The sequence below is a fragment of the Physeter macrocephalus genome, chromosome 8 (genome assembly GCF_002837175.3).
Source record: "Physeter macrocephalus isolate SW-GA chromosome 8, ASM283717v5, whole genome shotgun sequence".
NCBI classification, from domain to species: domain Eukaryota; kingdom Metazoa; phylum Chordata; class Mammalia; order Artiodactyla; family Physeteridae; genus Physeter; species Physeter macrocephalus.
In genome coordinates this window covers 8,706,229-8,717,934 of record NC_041221.1, presented here as the reverse complement: position 1 = coordinate 8,717,934, position 11,706 = coordinate 8,706,229, and the positions used below count along the sequence as shown (strand labels likewise).

At 37.6% G+C, this 11,706-nt stretch overlaps 1 pseudogene; it reads left to right on the top strand.

The window, feature by feature from the left end:
* Nucleotides 1-10,293: 10,293 nt before the first annotated feature.
* LOC112064025 (uncharacterized) lies at nucleotides 10,294-10,393 on the top strand (annotated as a pseudogene).
* Nucleotides 10,394-11,706: the final 1,313 nt, after the last annotated feature.

The window sequence follows — 11,706 nt, the reverse complement described above, 5'->3', positions numbered from 1 at the left end:
TCAGTGGACACGTGGGTGGTTTCTATATCTTGGCTATTGTAAATAATGCAATAAACATGGGGTGCAGATATCTTTTTAGGTAGTGATTTCATTTCTTTCAGATAAATACCCAGAATGGAATTGCTGGATCGTATGGTAGCTCTATTTTTAATTTTTTGAGGAACATCCATACTTTTTTCCACAGTCACTGCACCAATTTATATTCCCACCAGCACAAGGGTTCCCTTTTCTCCACATCCTTGCCAACACTATTTCTTGTCCTTTTAATAATAGCCATTCCAAAAAAGGGTGAGGTAATATCTCATTGTGGTTTTTTTTAAATTAATTAATTAAATAATTTTGGGCTGCATTGGGTCTTTGTTGTTGTGCATGGGCTTTCTCTATTTGGGGTGAGTGGGGGCTACTCTTGGTTGCAGTGCACGTGCGGTGGCTTCTCTTGCTGCGGAGCATGGACTCTAGGTGCATAGGTTTCAGTAGTTGTGCCTTGTGGGCTCTAGAGCGCAGGCTCAGTAGTTGTGGCACATGGGCTTAGTTGCTCTGCGGCATGTGGGATCTTCCCGGACCAGGGCTCGAACCCGTGTCCCCTGCATTGACAGGATGATTATTAACCACTGCGCCACTGGGGAAGCCCTCTCATTGTGGCTTTGATTTTCATTTTTCTAATGATTAGTGATGTTGAGCATCTTTTCTTGTACCTATTGGCCATTTGTATGTTTTTCTCTCACTGATAATTTAATTTTGGCCTTTATGTTTATTATAAGCATTCTCCTTTGAAACTTGAATTTGTTTTGGCATTATTTTCTTAATTTCTTATGATGAATAACTAGTTTTAAAATATCTTAATGTTTATTTCTTAACAATGATATATATGGATATATATTTGCTTCTGAAAGGAAAGTTTAACTTCATCTGCTAAGTTTTAGCAGTTTTCCTATAATGTACCAAAGGATGATTTTCCTTTTCTTTCTTTCTTTCTTTCTTTCTTTCTTTCTTTCTTTCTTTCTTTCTTTCTTTCTTTCTTTCTAATACATTTGCTGAACTATTTGGGTTTCTTGAATCTGTGGATTGATTTTATCAATCTGGGCAAATTTTTGGCCATTACCTCTTCAATTATTGCTTTTGCTCAATTCTCTCTCTCTCTCTCTCTCTCTCTCTTTTTCTCTCTCTCTCTCTCTCTCTCCCCCACCATGCTCCAATTATACATATGCATTTTTAATAAGTCTCAGCCCATCTCTGGTTCTTTTCTGTTTGTCAGTCAAGACCCTTCAGAGATTTGAAAGCCTGGTGGGTTACTGTCTCCAGCCAGGAAAGACTGGGGCAAATCCACTTCTTATCTCTGATTCCAGCTTGGTTCTTTGTCTCCCATTCCCTTGTAGCTTTCAAATGTGGCAAAAATCTTAAGTGGACAATTGACTTTCCCTGTTCCTCTGGGGAAAAGTAATTCCCAAGTACTTTGATATTAAGGTAGGCACCTCAATCTTCCATGTGCATAGGAATCTTCATGACTTTGGATTAGGCAATGACTATTTTTAATTATTTTACATGTAGTAACTAGAAATGTGTATACATATGTTTTTAATTATTTAAGTTTTTTTAAATCTTAAAACTTATACTTTAATTGATATATATTTAATTATTATTGCCAAGTAAAGAAAGTTTCTATTGATGCTTCTTTACATAATATTTTAAAATTAGCAGCTTTTTATTTTCTTGCTCTTCTCCAGCATCTACTTTCTAACTTTGGTGGCAATGATCTGAGATTTTAAAAGTGTATGTCTGTGTGTGAGTGTGTGTGAGCATGTGAGGGGAGGGCTGCTTTTACTTTCTGGAGCATTTAAAAACTATATGCACTATGTTTTCAACAATATTTTTAATAATTATTAAAATTTTTAAAAATAAATCTGAATGTTCTCTGACTTATATGCCATAATTTCCACATTCTCAAGTTTTTTACTTTGCTTTGATATGTACTCAGTTTTCGGTTTCTTTGTTTTTTCTGTGTGTTTTTTTTCTTTTTAAGAAAAGGCATGGAAATGAACTACTTTTTAAAGCCTTGACTATTTACTTTTGCCTTTACAGATGAAGGAAAACTTGTTTAGTCTAGATTTCTGGGTTACAACCTTTCCCCTTTAAATCTTTGTAAATGTTACTCTTATTTATATCTGATGTTCATTATGAGGGAAAAGTCTGAGACAAGGGTTATTTTTCTTAATTTGCAGGTAAATTGACTTTTCTGCCTGAATACTTGCAGGGTGGACCTTTTGCCTTGAGATTTATAAATTTCACAAAGTTGCATCTAGAAATTGATCTCTGTTTTTAGTCACATGACAATAGGTGAAGCGTTTTTATTCACAGATTTAAATTCTTCAGGTGAAAAGCATGGTCTTTTATTTTAGCTTTGATCATTGCTTCTGTTTGATTTCCTACATAACAGACACATACCCGCACAGTGTTAAATGTATCGATCTTTCATTGTATCTGGATTTTGAGATTTTTCCTCCTTTCAAGATAATGTTTTATTGGAGCATTCATACGGTTTAAGTGTTAAGATCACTGATCATTTGTGGTTCTCCTTACGTGAAGAATTTTATCCTCTTACAAATGAATCTAGCAATGCCAACATCATTCGCAAGAAAGTTCATAATTTAACAAATAATTTGAGATGCATTTTTCATCATATACAAGCTTACTTTATAGCTGGATCTATTTCCAGACTTTCCATTCTCTTTCCTTTGTCTGTCTATTCATGGAACGTTTCCACGTGGTTTTAATTGCAGATGCTTGAGGCATATTTTAATACCTCATGGGGTTAAGACCATTTCCACTTCCTTTCAGAGTTTCCTTAGCAATTAATTCCATATTTTTTAAAATCTATATGAATTTTAGCATCAAATGTCTAGTCCGAGGGAAAAACAAACATGTTAGTATTTTTATTATGATTTTGTTAAGTTTGTTCATTGATTCAGGAAGAATGGACAAGTTTATGATGTTGGATTGTTTTATCCTTAAATAAGGAGTATCTCCATTATTCAAGTCTGTTATGTGTCTTTTGGGAGTGTTTTTAGTCTCCCTTGTTTCTTTCCCATTTCCTGTGACATTTATTTCTAAATATTTTTCACTTCTTTCTTAAAATCAATATATTTATTTATTTACTTGGGCCCTTGTAAGTGGGATCTGCTTATTCACTGTCTTCGAATTTGCAGGAGTGGTCAAACGTGCCTTCTGATGTGTAATGCTCTTTCCTTCCTGTAACATCTGCCTTTTGCTGCCTTTTCCCCTTCACCCTCAGGCCTGCGTAGTGCCTCCCTCTTTCCTGTGAGACTTGCCCCTCTGTTCCCGTGGAATTTCAAGCCTCTTCCCTTCAATCCTACTGTAGCCTGTGCTCCGGTCCATGAGGCCTCCAGCCTGTTCTCAATATCTCCCTATTCAGGAGACCCCTCTCTTCTCCTGGGGGTACCTTCTCATTCCACCACTGTGATGGGGTTCAGGAATGCTACCCCAAAATATGGCACGTTGGAATATTGAATATTTTAAGCTGAAGGAGTTTGAGAAAATGGCAGAAGCAAGAATGTCACTCTGACCTCTTCCTCCTGTTTGCCCTTCTTCCCTGAAACAGGGAAGAGTCATATAAGCTTCATGTGACTTAGTCCTTTTCCTGAGGAGGAGATGAGCTCACTGAGATCGTACCTGTCTTTGGACACCTAGAGCTGGCTGGGACATAAAAAGAGTGCACTGAGTGAATGTTCGTAGAATGGAACTGAGCTGAATGAAATTGAACCTTGGCAGGTCTGTAGTCTAGACAGTGGAAGTCCTTCAGAAATGAATATTTTTAAAACATTTTAGAACTTCATTATAGAAGAGAAGGATTTTAGTAATTTAAATTTAAATCAGTATTTCACATGTGATTCAATATTTACTGAGGTGTCAAAATACTTTTATTTTTACCAACTCTCCTTCAGTTTCATGTGATGCTGCTATCTTACAAAGAAAGATGAAAATGAAAATAAATTGTACCTTCTTTCAAGATTATGAATAAAATATTCAAAGTTAAAAAAAAAAAACCTTCATGTAAGAGGTGCCCTCCATGTACCTGGAAGATACTCAGAGGAAAGAGGCATCTTTATCTCCAAAACATAGAGGTACCAAGAAGAATCTTCATGCATAAGGCTTGCTAAGTTTCCCCCAGTTTACTGAATGTCCTTCATTCTCCTTAACCTACCATGTTCCTCCACGACCATCTACTCTTCATCAAGCCTACATGAACATACACAGCTTTGTTTCTTTGGGTCTTCATTTTTTTGGAAGGCTCCCTGGTCAGTTAAAACTTACATTAAATAAATGTGTGTGCTTTTCTTCTGTGAATCTGTCTTTATCAGTTTGATTTTCAGACCTAGCCAGGGACCCTAAGAGGGTAAAGGAAAACACTTTCCTCCCCTGCAATTGCTCCATCCACACTGCAGTCCTATCTCTTCTGTCCCAGCCTGGCTTCTGTCTCTGCTCAGCCTGGAATCTGAAACTGGCTCTGCTGGTTTGGAATGGTCTCTCCCATCACACTTAGAGTTTATACCATTCTTTGTCTCCTAATTTTATTATGATGAGGGTTTTAAGTGACTTTTTTGTGTGATTGTCATTGATCTGTATGCTTTTTGAAGGATATATGGAGAGATTCAGATTGAGGGGCAGGGATGCTGCCTCTCCTTTTTAATTTGGAAAAGCAGACCATAAATGTTTGCTTTTGTTTATGATGGTAGCAAAATTACAGTAAGGCATATAATATATGTATAGAATATTCGTAATACATTTCTAATATATAACTATTATATCAACATTGGACAAAGAGATCAATAAACCTCAAAAATTTGATCAACAAATAGCTTAGAAAGTGGAGATTAATTTTCTGAAATCTCTCATTATTATTGTTTTCAAATAAGTTCTCACTATAAACTCAGCCCCATAAGCAATGAATGGTTTCTACCCTTTGTACCCCTCCCAAGGAACTTCTAAATTAATTGACATTAATTTTTGAATTACCATTAAAGATTGACTAAGAGAATGAGTACATAACCTATTTGAGACTCTGAATATATTTATGTATTAAATTACTCACTTGGACAACTGTCATCATAATTAGTATTTACATCAAGTGATCATCAGCCGACAACTCCAGCTATGATATTTACAAAGAAACCAAGTAAGAGTTAGATGTATAAGTGATGAGATAAACTATGCATAGAACTCTTTTCCTAACATATTTAAAATCAAGAAATTTTTCTTCAAAGTATTGTACCAAGAACTTTCCTTTTTGTCTGCCTATGAAGAAGGTAAGTTGGTTTTGAAAATTCTAAGATGATTAAATCTCATTTTAAAAACAGCTCAATGTCAGTTCAATTCGATTTGGTTACAGTGCTGCTTCCAATGTTTCTAGATGCCTATTTATTAAATCCAATGGGTCAATAAAGACTAACGTTGCTTTGTTTAATCAAAAGTGAGCTTAAGGAAATGAAATAGAGCTATGTCAAATAAATTTCTATGAAGATAGAAGATTTTACGAGTGATGGACCATTTATTTTTCTCAGAAAGTAATCACTAACTTTAGTCACCTAATCATTATTTTCTTCAAACATGTCTTTCTAGACGTTCTTTATGACAGATAAATTTGAATGTGAGTCATCACTAAGACATTATTATTCATATCATTCAATATTTTAAACAAAGTGACTCACATTTTCATTTTAAAAATCAATAAACTTAAAGATTCTGGGAATCTCCCAGAGTAAGTTCCCTCCAACAAGTCCTGAATTTCTTTAATGAGTGAGGTTGTGTTGTAAATTGGTCTTTTTCTCTTTTCCCTTGTGCGTGGATGTCTAATCACTCGGTACTCAATTGGTTTGTTTTGTACATACATAGAGCTCAGGTACTAAGGTCTAAATACGTAAAAGAAACCCACCTGGATTACAGACCCTTCCCTCAACTGACTCCTGCAGCTGGAGCTCACTTCTTGTCCCTGCTGCTGTCCCTGTTCATGGTCACTCCCAATTGGAAGAGATTAAGAACGTCTGCCTTGCTTCCCAGGGCCATTTTCTCTTAGATCCAAGTTTTCCAATCCTTCCTCTCCCAATGTTCTTCCTTCCACTACCAGCTTGCTGCCTCCCATGGAGGTCACTTTGCTGAGGTTAGAACAAATAACCTGGTTGAAATCACATTCGTAATGTCCCCATGCCTTTTCTTTTTCCTTAGTTTTTCTGATTCAAGGTCCATGTCCTTCTGAAAAGGAAGACATTCAGAGAACTAATTTCTATACCACCTACCACAATTTAATGTGACACTCCTTCTCATATTAAGTGTAATGTGCTCTCATTAGGTGTACTCACAGTTACCAATTTTCATGCAGCCAATTTTCACATCTTAAGAGCTGGAATTGGAAATGCTTCCTGTAATACACTTCACCACTTTTGCCAGATTAATATCCATTTACCACTCTAGATGAGAGAGTGGTCTCTAGTCCCCATAAATTGGGGATAGATTCCTGCCCTGTGGGCCCCAAGGGACGTGTGTTCATTTACTGCTTGGGGAGGAATAAAGACACTCCCCTGGTGGTGCAGTGGTTAAGAATCCGCCTGCCATTTCAGGGGACACAGGTTCGATTGCTGGTCCGGGAAGATCCCACATGCCATGGAGCAGCTAAGCCCGTGAGCCACAACTACTGAAGCCCGCGTGCCTAGAACCCGTGCTCCGCAACAAGAGAAGCCACCGCAATGAGAAGCCCGTGCGCCACAACGAAGAGTAGCTCCCACTCGCCACAATTAGAGAAAGTCCGTGCGCAGCAACGAAGACCCAATGCAGCCAAAAATAAATAAATAAAATGAATAAATTTATTTTTTAAAAAAAGACATTTCTATGTGCTATGTTCCCAGCTTCCTTCCCTGGGCTTTATTTATAGGTCAGTTTACTGAACTCCTTAAATGACTGAGGCTAGGCATTTTGATTCATCTATTTTGAGATTTATGAAAATGAAAGAAAGGATTGTCAAATTTCATCCAAGATTTCTTCTGAAGAAAACGATGTCCAATACGTACAAAGTTTATATGCAAGCGAATAGCTCAAGTGTCAAATGTTTTTGTGTGTGTGCAATAATTAAGACAAATTCATGGATTTATAAGGACATAGTATTGAGTTTAATGAGAGAAAGAGCTTTCTAACAACCAAAGCTGTGGAACATAAAGTAAGTTGGTTGGGGATTAATGAGCACCAGTTATCTCAGCAGAGGTCATCTGGTCCCTGGGGATTCAGGGGATTGAAGCACAGCCTGAGGAGACTTAAACTAGATCGACTTTTGGGTCCTTTCTATTCTGACTGCTAAGACTTCAAGGTAACCAAGCACAAGAAAAAAGTTATGTAACACTCCAAAGAAACAAAACAAAAATGCCATTTTCAAAGGTATCCTCAGATGACTCATATTGATGAATCTGAAGTCTTGCATAAATATTTTCTTTCACACGTGGGTTTATTACTCTCCCTCTGCCTCATCCCTCTTTCTGTCTGTCTCATTACAGCCTTCCTCATCATCTGAACCAATGAACAAGAGGAGCATCAGTGTCTTCCTCATTTCTTGCCCTAACAGTCTCAGGTGGAATGGAGGGTGACAGAGGTGACAGCAGATTTATGAGATGCCTTCGTTTATGATATGTTCACAAATGCCTCAATGACAAGATAGAAAGGAAATAAATGGATGTTACCTCCTTCCTTTTTCCCATTCTCACCACTGCTCTTTCTTTCTTTCTTTCTTTGGACATTTACACCTTTATAAAAGTCAACAGCATTTAAATATCAACATAAAGTACCAGTTTCTATCTACCTTCCAGTGCCAACATGCTATGATTTTGTGACTTTACAGGTTCCCATGATTGTACAGACAATAGATCTATAACTGACCAGGAGGCAGGAAGTGTCTGGGGGTTGCCCTAATCTCTTAGGGTCTTGTTCCCCCACAAAATACCCTTGATAGCCACAGTCAGACAGGGTTCTGGACTGGGTGGATTGTTGTCCTATTCCAGTGTGGTATGCCTAAGTTTTTATGCTCCAAATCTATTCCTATTTTCTGCTGGGGCCCCTTCCGCCATAGAGGATGGGCAGATAGAGAAGTTAATACACTGGCATTTCTTTCCTCTTTACTGAGACACAAATGGCTCCACTAACTAGCCACAAGTATATGCTGGATTATTTATATACTTTTCTTTTTATTTCTTAGAACCTGGTGAAGGCTCTCAAGTAAAAGGAAAGACTTGGGACTTCTGGTTTTAGCTCTGACATGTAAAGAGCTTGGAAATCATTCTATCCTTACAAAAAGAAAAGGCTGAACCTTTTTCTCAGAAAATCAATGACATTTCTTGGAGCCATGAGAGGATTGAGGTTTCGGGGAAAATTGCCCCCTCAAAATCTGGAGATTCATAACCTAGATATGTTTCCTTGAAACAGAAGCCACTGGAATCGTAAACGGGTAGGAACACACAATGGTAACTGATGAATTGCTCAGGGCTGAGTGTGGACTACCATGATAGTGAGAAACTCCTGAGGGCCACTGTCTGAGGAGGGACCCTCAGCTTCATGGACTTTACCTCCAGGAAGCTCACGGGTTCTTGAGATGAGGATGTGAAAGATTTCCTTATGGCTCTGGCAGAGGGAGGGGAAGAGTACACATTCTGAAATGTGTCCACACAAAAGCCTATGCTCCATGGGAAAAGGCCTTGCTAGAGCAATGCCTCAACTAGGGGAAGGGTATTCCTCCCACTACAGCACCCTCTAAACTTCCTGTCTCCTTGGATAGATAAGGGATAAAAAAAACATGGTCAACAAGGAACATGGCTTCAAGGGAAAATATTGGGAATGCTGCAGTCAGGATAGAGAGTAGAGGCAGGGGGAAATACTAATGGAGGAATACTTGTGAAGGTCACAGTTCCCAGACATAGACCCATTAAAAGACTGAGATTTATTCATGAGATTTTAGAAGGCTTCTCCTCCCCTACATCTTCTACCATATCAATAGGTTCCAGTATAATAACAGCAAAACAGCACTGAAAAAGCTGACACAGATTCAGGGAAGCCCAAAGTCAAGAGGGGAGACAAAAACAAGACCTAGAGGACTCTGAGAGGTCGAGTACCTACACCCACAGCAAACACTAAGTAAACACAGTCAAATTCCTAGCAAGATGACCACACATTTTCATACTAAAGGTCTGTTTACCTTAATACTTGTTACCTAATACAACATGTTTGGCATTCAACAAAAAATTACAAGGCATGCCAAAAGACAAGAAAGGAAACACAGTCTGAAGAGGAAAAACAAGCATCAGAACTAGAGTCAGATGTGATACACATGTTGGAATTATTAAAACAGGTAATTTAAAATACCCATGTTTAATATGTTAGGGACTCTAATGAAAAAAGCACACAACGTGAAGGAAGAGATGGGTAATGTAAGAGAGAGATGGAAAAACTAAGAAAGGATTACAAGGAAATGCTAAATAGAAAACAAACTTATGGTTACCAAAGGGGAAATGGTGTGTGGGGGGGATAAATTAGGAGCTTGGGTTTAAGAGATACACACTACTATATATAAAAGAGATAAACAACAAGGACCTACTGTATAGCACAGGGAACTATATTTAATATCCTGTAATAACATATAATGGAAAAGAATCTGACAAAGGATATATACATATATATACACATATATACATATATATATATATAACCGAATCACTTTGCCATAAATCTGAAACTATCACAACATTGTAAAAAACTATACTTCAAATAAGAGAAAATAATGTTAAAAGACATATGCCCATGTTTACAAGCTGAGGGAAATTGAGAAGTGTCTGTTTTGCCAGTATTTTTACACACAACTCTTACACATAATGGGGAAAATTAAAATTAGCAATTACCCCCAAAAAATGACAAAAATAAAGAATGCTTTTGATGAGTTCATTAGTAGACTTGGCACTATCCAGGAAAGAATCGCCAAGCTGAAGATAAGTCAATAAAATCTTTCCAAACTGAAATGCAAAGACTAAGAGGGACAAAAACGAACAGAACAGAGCATTCAAGGACCGTGAGACAATTTCAAAAGGTATAATATAGGTAATTAGAATACTGGAAGGAGAAGAGAGAGACAGCAGAACAGAAGAAACAGCTGAGGTACCAATGGCCAAGAACATTCCCACAGTAATGAAAGGTACAAAACCACAGATTCAGGAAGCTCAGAGAACACAAAGTATAATAAGTAACAAACACCGCTTGCTTCTACAGCACGTATACTAACATGGAAACGATACAGAGATAAGCAAGGCCACTGTGCAAGGACGATGCACCAATTCATGAAGCATTCCATATATTTTTGTGAATACAGTTAATAACACCATACTGCATGTTGGAAAGTCTCAAAGAGAGTAAATTTTAAAAGTTCTCATCACAGGAAAGAAATAAGTTTGTAACTGTGTGTGGTGATGGATGTTAACCAGACTTACTGTGATGATCCTTTTGCCATATATACAAATATTGAACCATTATGTTGTAACCTGAAACTAATATAATGCTGCATATCAATTCTACCTCAATAAAAAATGAAAAAACAAACAAACGAATGTATCTAAGCATATCATATTCAACAGCAGAAAACCAAAGACATGAGAAAATCTTTAAAGCAAGAGATTAGGATTTGACAGAAATGGGTGCAGTCCTAGCTGTCCTGCTTACTAGCCTGTCAATACTGGACTTGACATCTTTCAAACATTGGTGGTTTTCTCCCTTATATAAGGGATGATATGATATGTGTAAAATACCTCATTATAGGCATTACTTTCTTCTTTGTATAAATGAAGTTCAAATAAGGTTGTTTATATATGAGGAACCAATTTTAACAGAAATCTCTAAATATTAAGAGTTACAATCATTAATGAATTGCATCCTCATCACTCTTCCAGGAGCTTTGAAATGAGCTTTCTCAGCAAGGAGAATCTTGAAATTTATTTTGAATCACAAGGCATTCCTTTAAAGGATGTAAAATTGGATATTGTTTTTGGCTTAGATGGGCCTTGTTGCTTCCAAAGCCAAGTTCATGCAAAAGGTGACAGGACAGGGAGATGCAAACTCATAAGATAAATGGGTAGGGTAGGCGTAAACTAACTGAGCTGCTTTGGAATCAGCAGGAAATAAATATATTCTGATGTAGCTATATCTATATCTGTAGATGTAGAAATATCAGAATTCCCAGGGAGGTGTCTGAAACCAGGAATAATGAATTTTAACTTTTTAAACTTACTACAGCAAAAATATATCGGGGGTAAAAAGATTAGAAAAAAGGAGGCTCTAGCAAGTAAGAGAGGAATTAAAATATATATTGAGAGGAACTTCAAGATGGCGGAAGAGTAAGACGCAGAGATCACCTTCCTCCCCACAAATACATCAGAAATACATCTACACGTGGAACTGCTCCTATAGAACACCCACTGAACGCTGGCAGAAGACCTCAGACCTCCCAAAAGGCAAGAAACTCCCCACGTACCTGGGTAGGGCAAAAGAAAAAAGAATAAACAGAGACAAAGAATAGGGACGGGACCTGCACCAGTGGGAGGGAGCTATGAAGGAGGAAAGGTTCCCACACACTAGAAGCCCCTGCGCGGGCGGAGACTGCGGGTGGCGGAGGGGGAA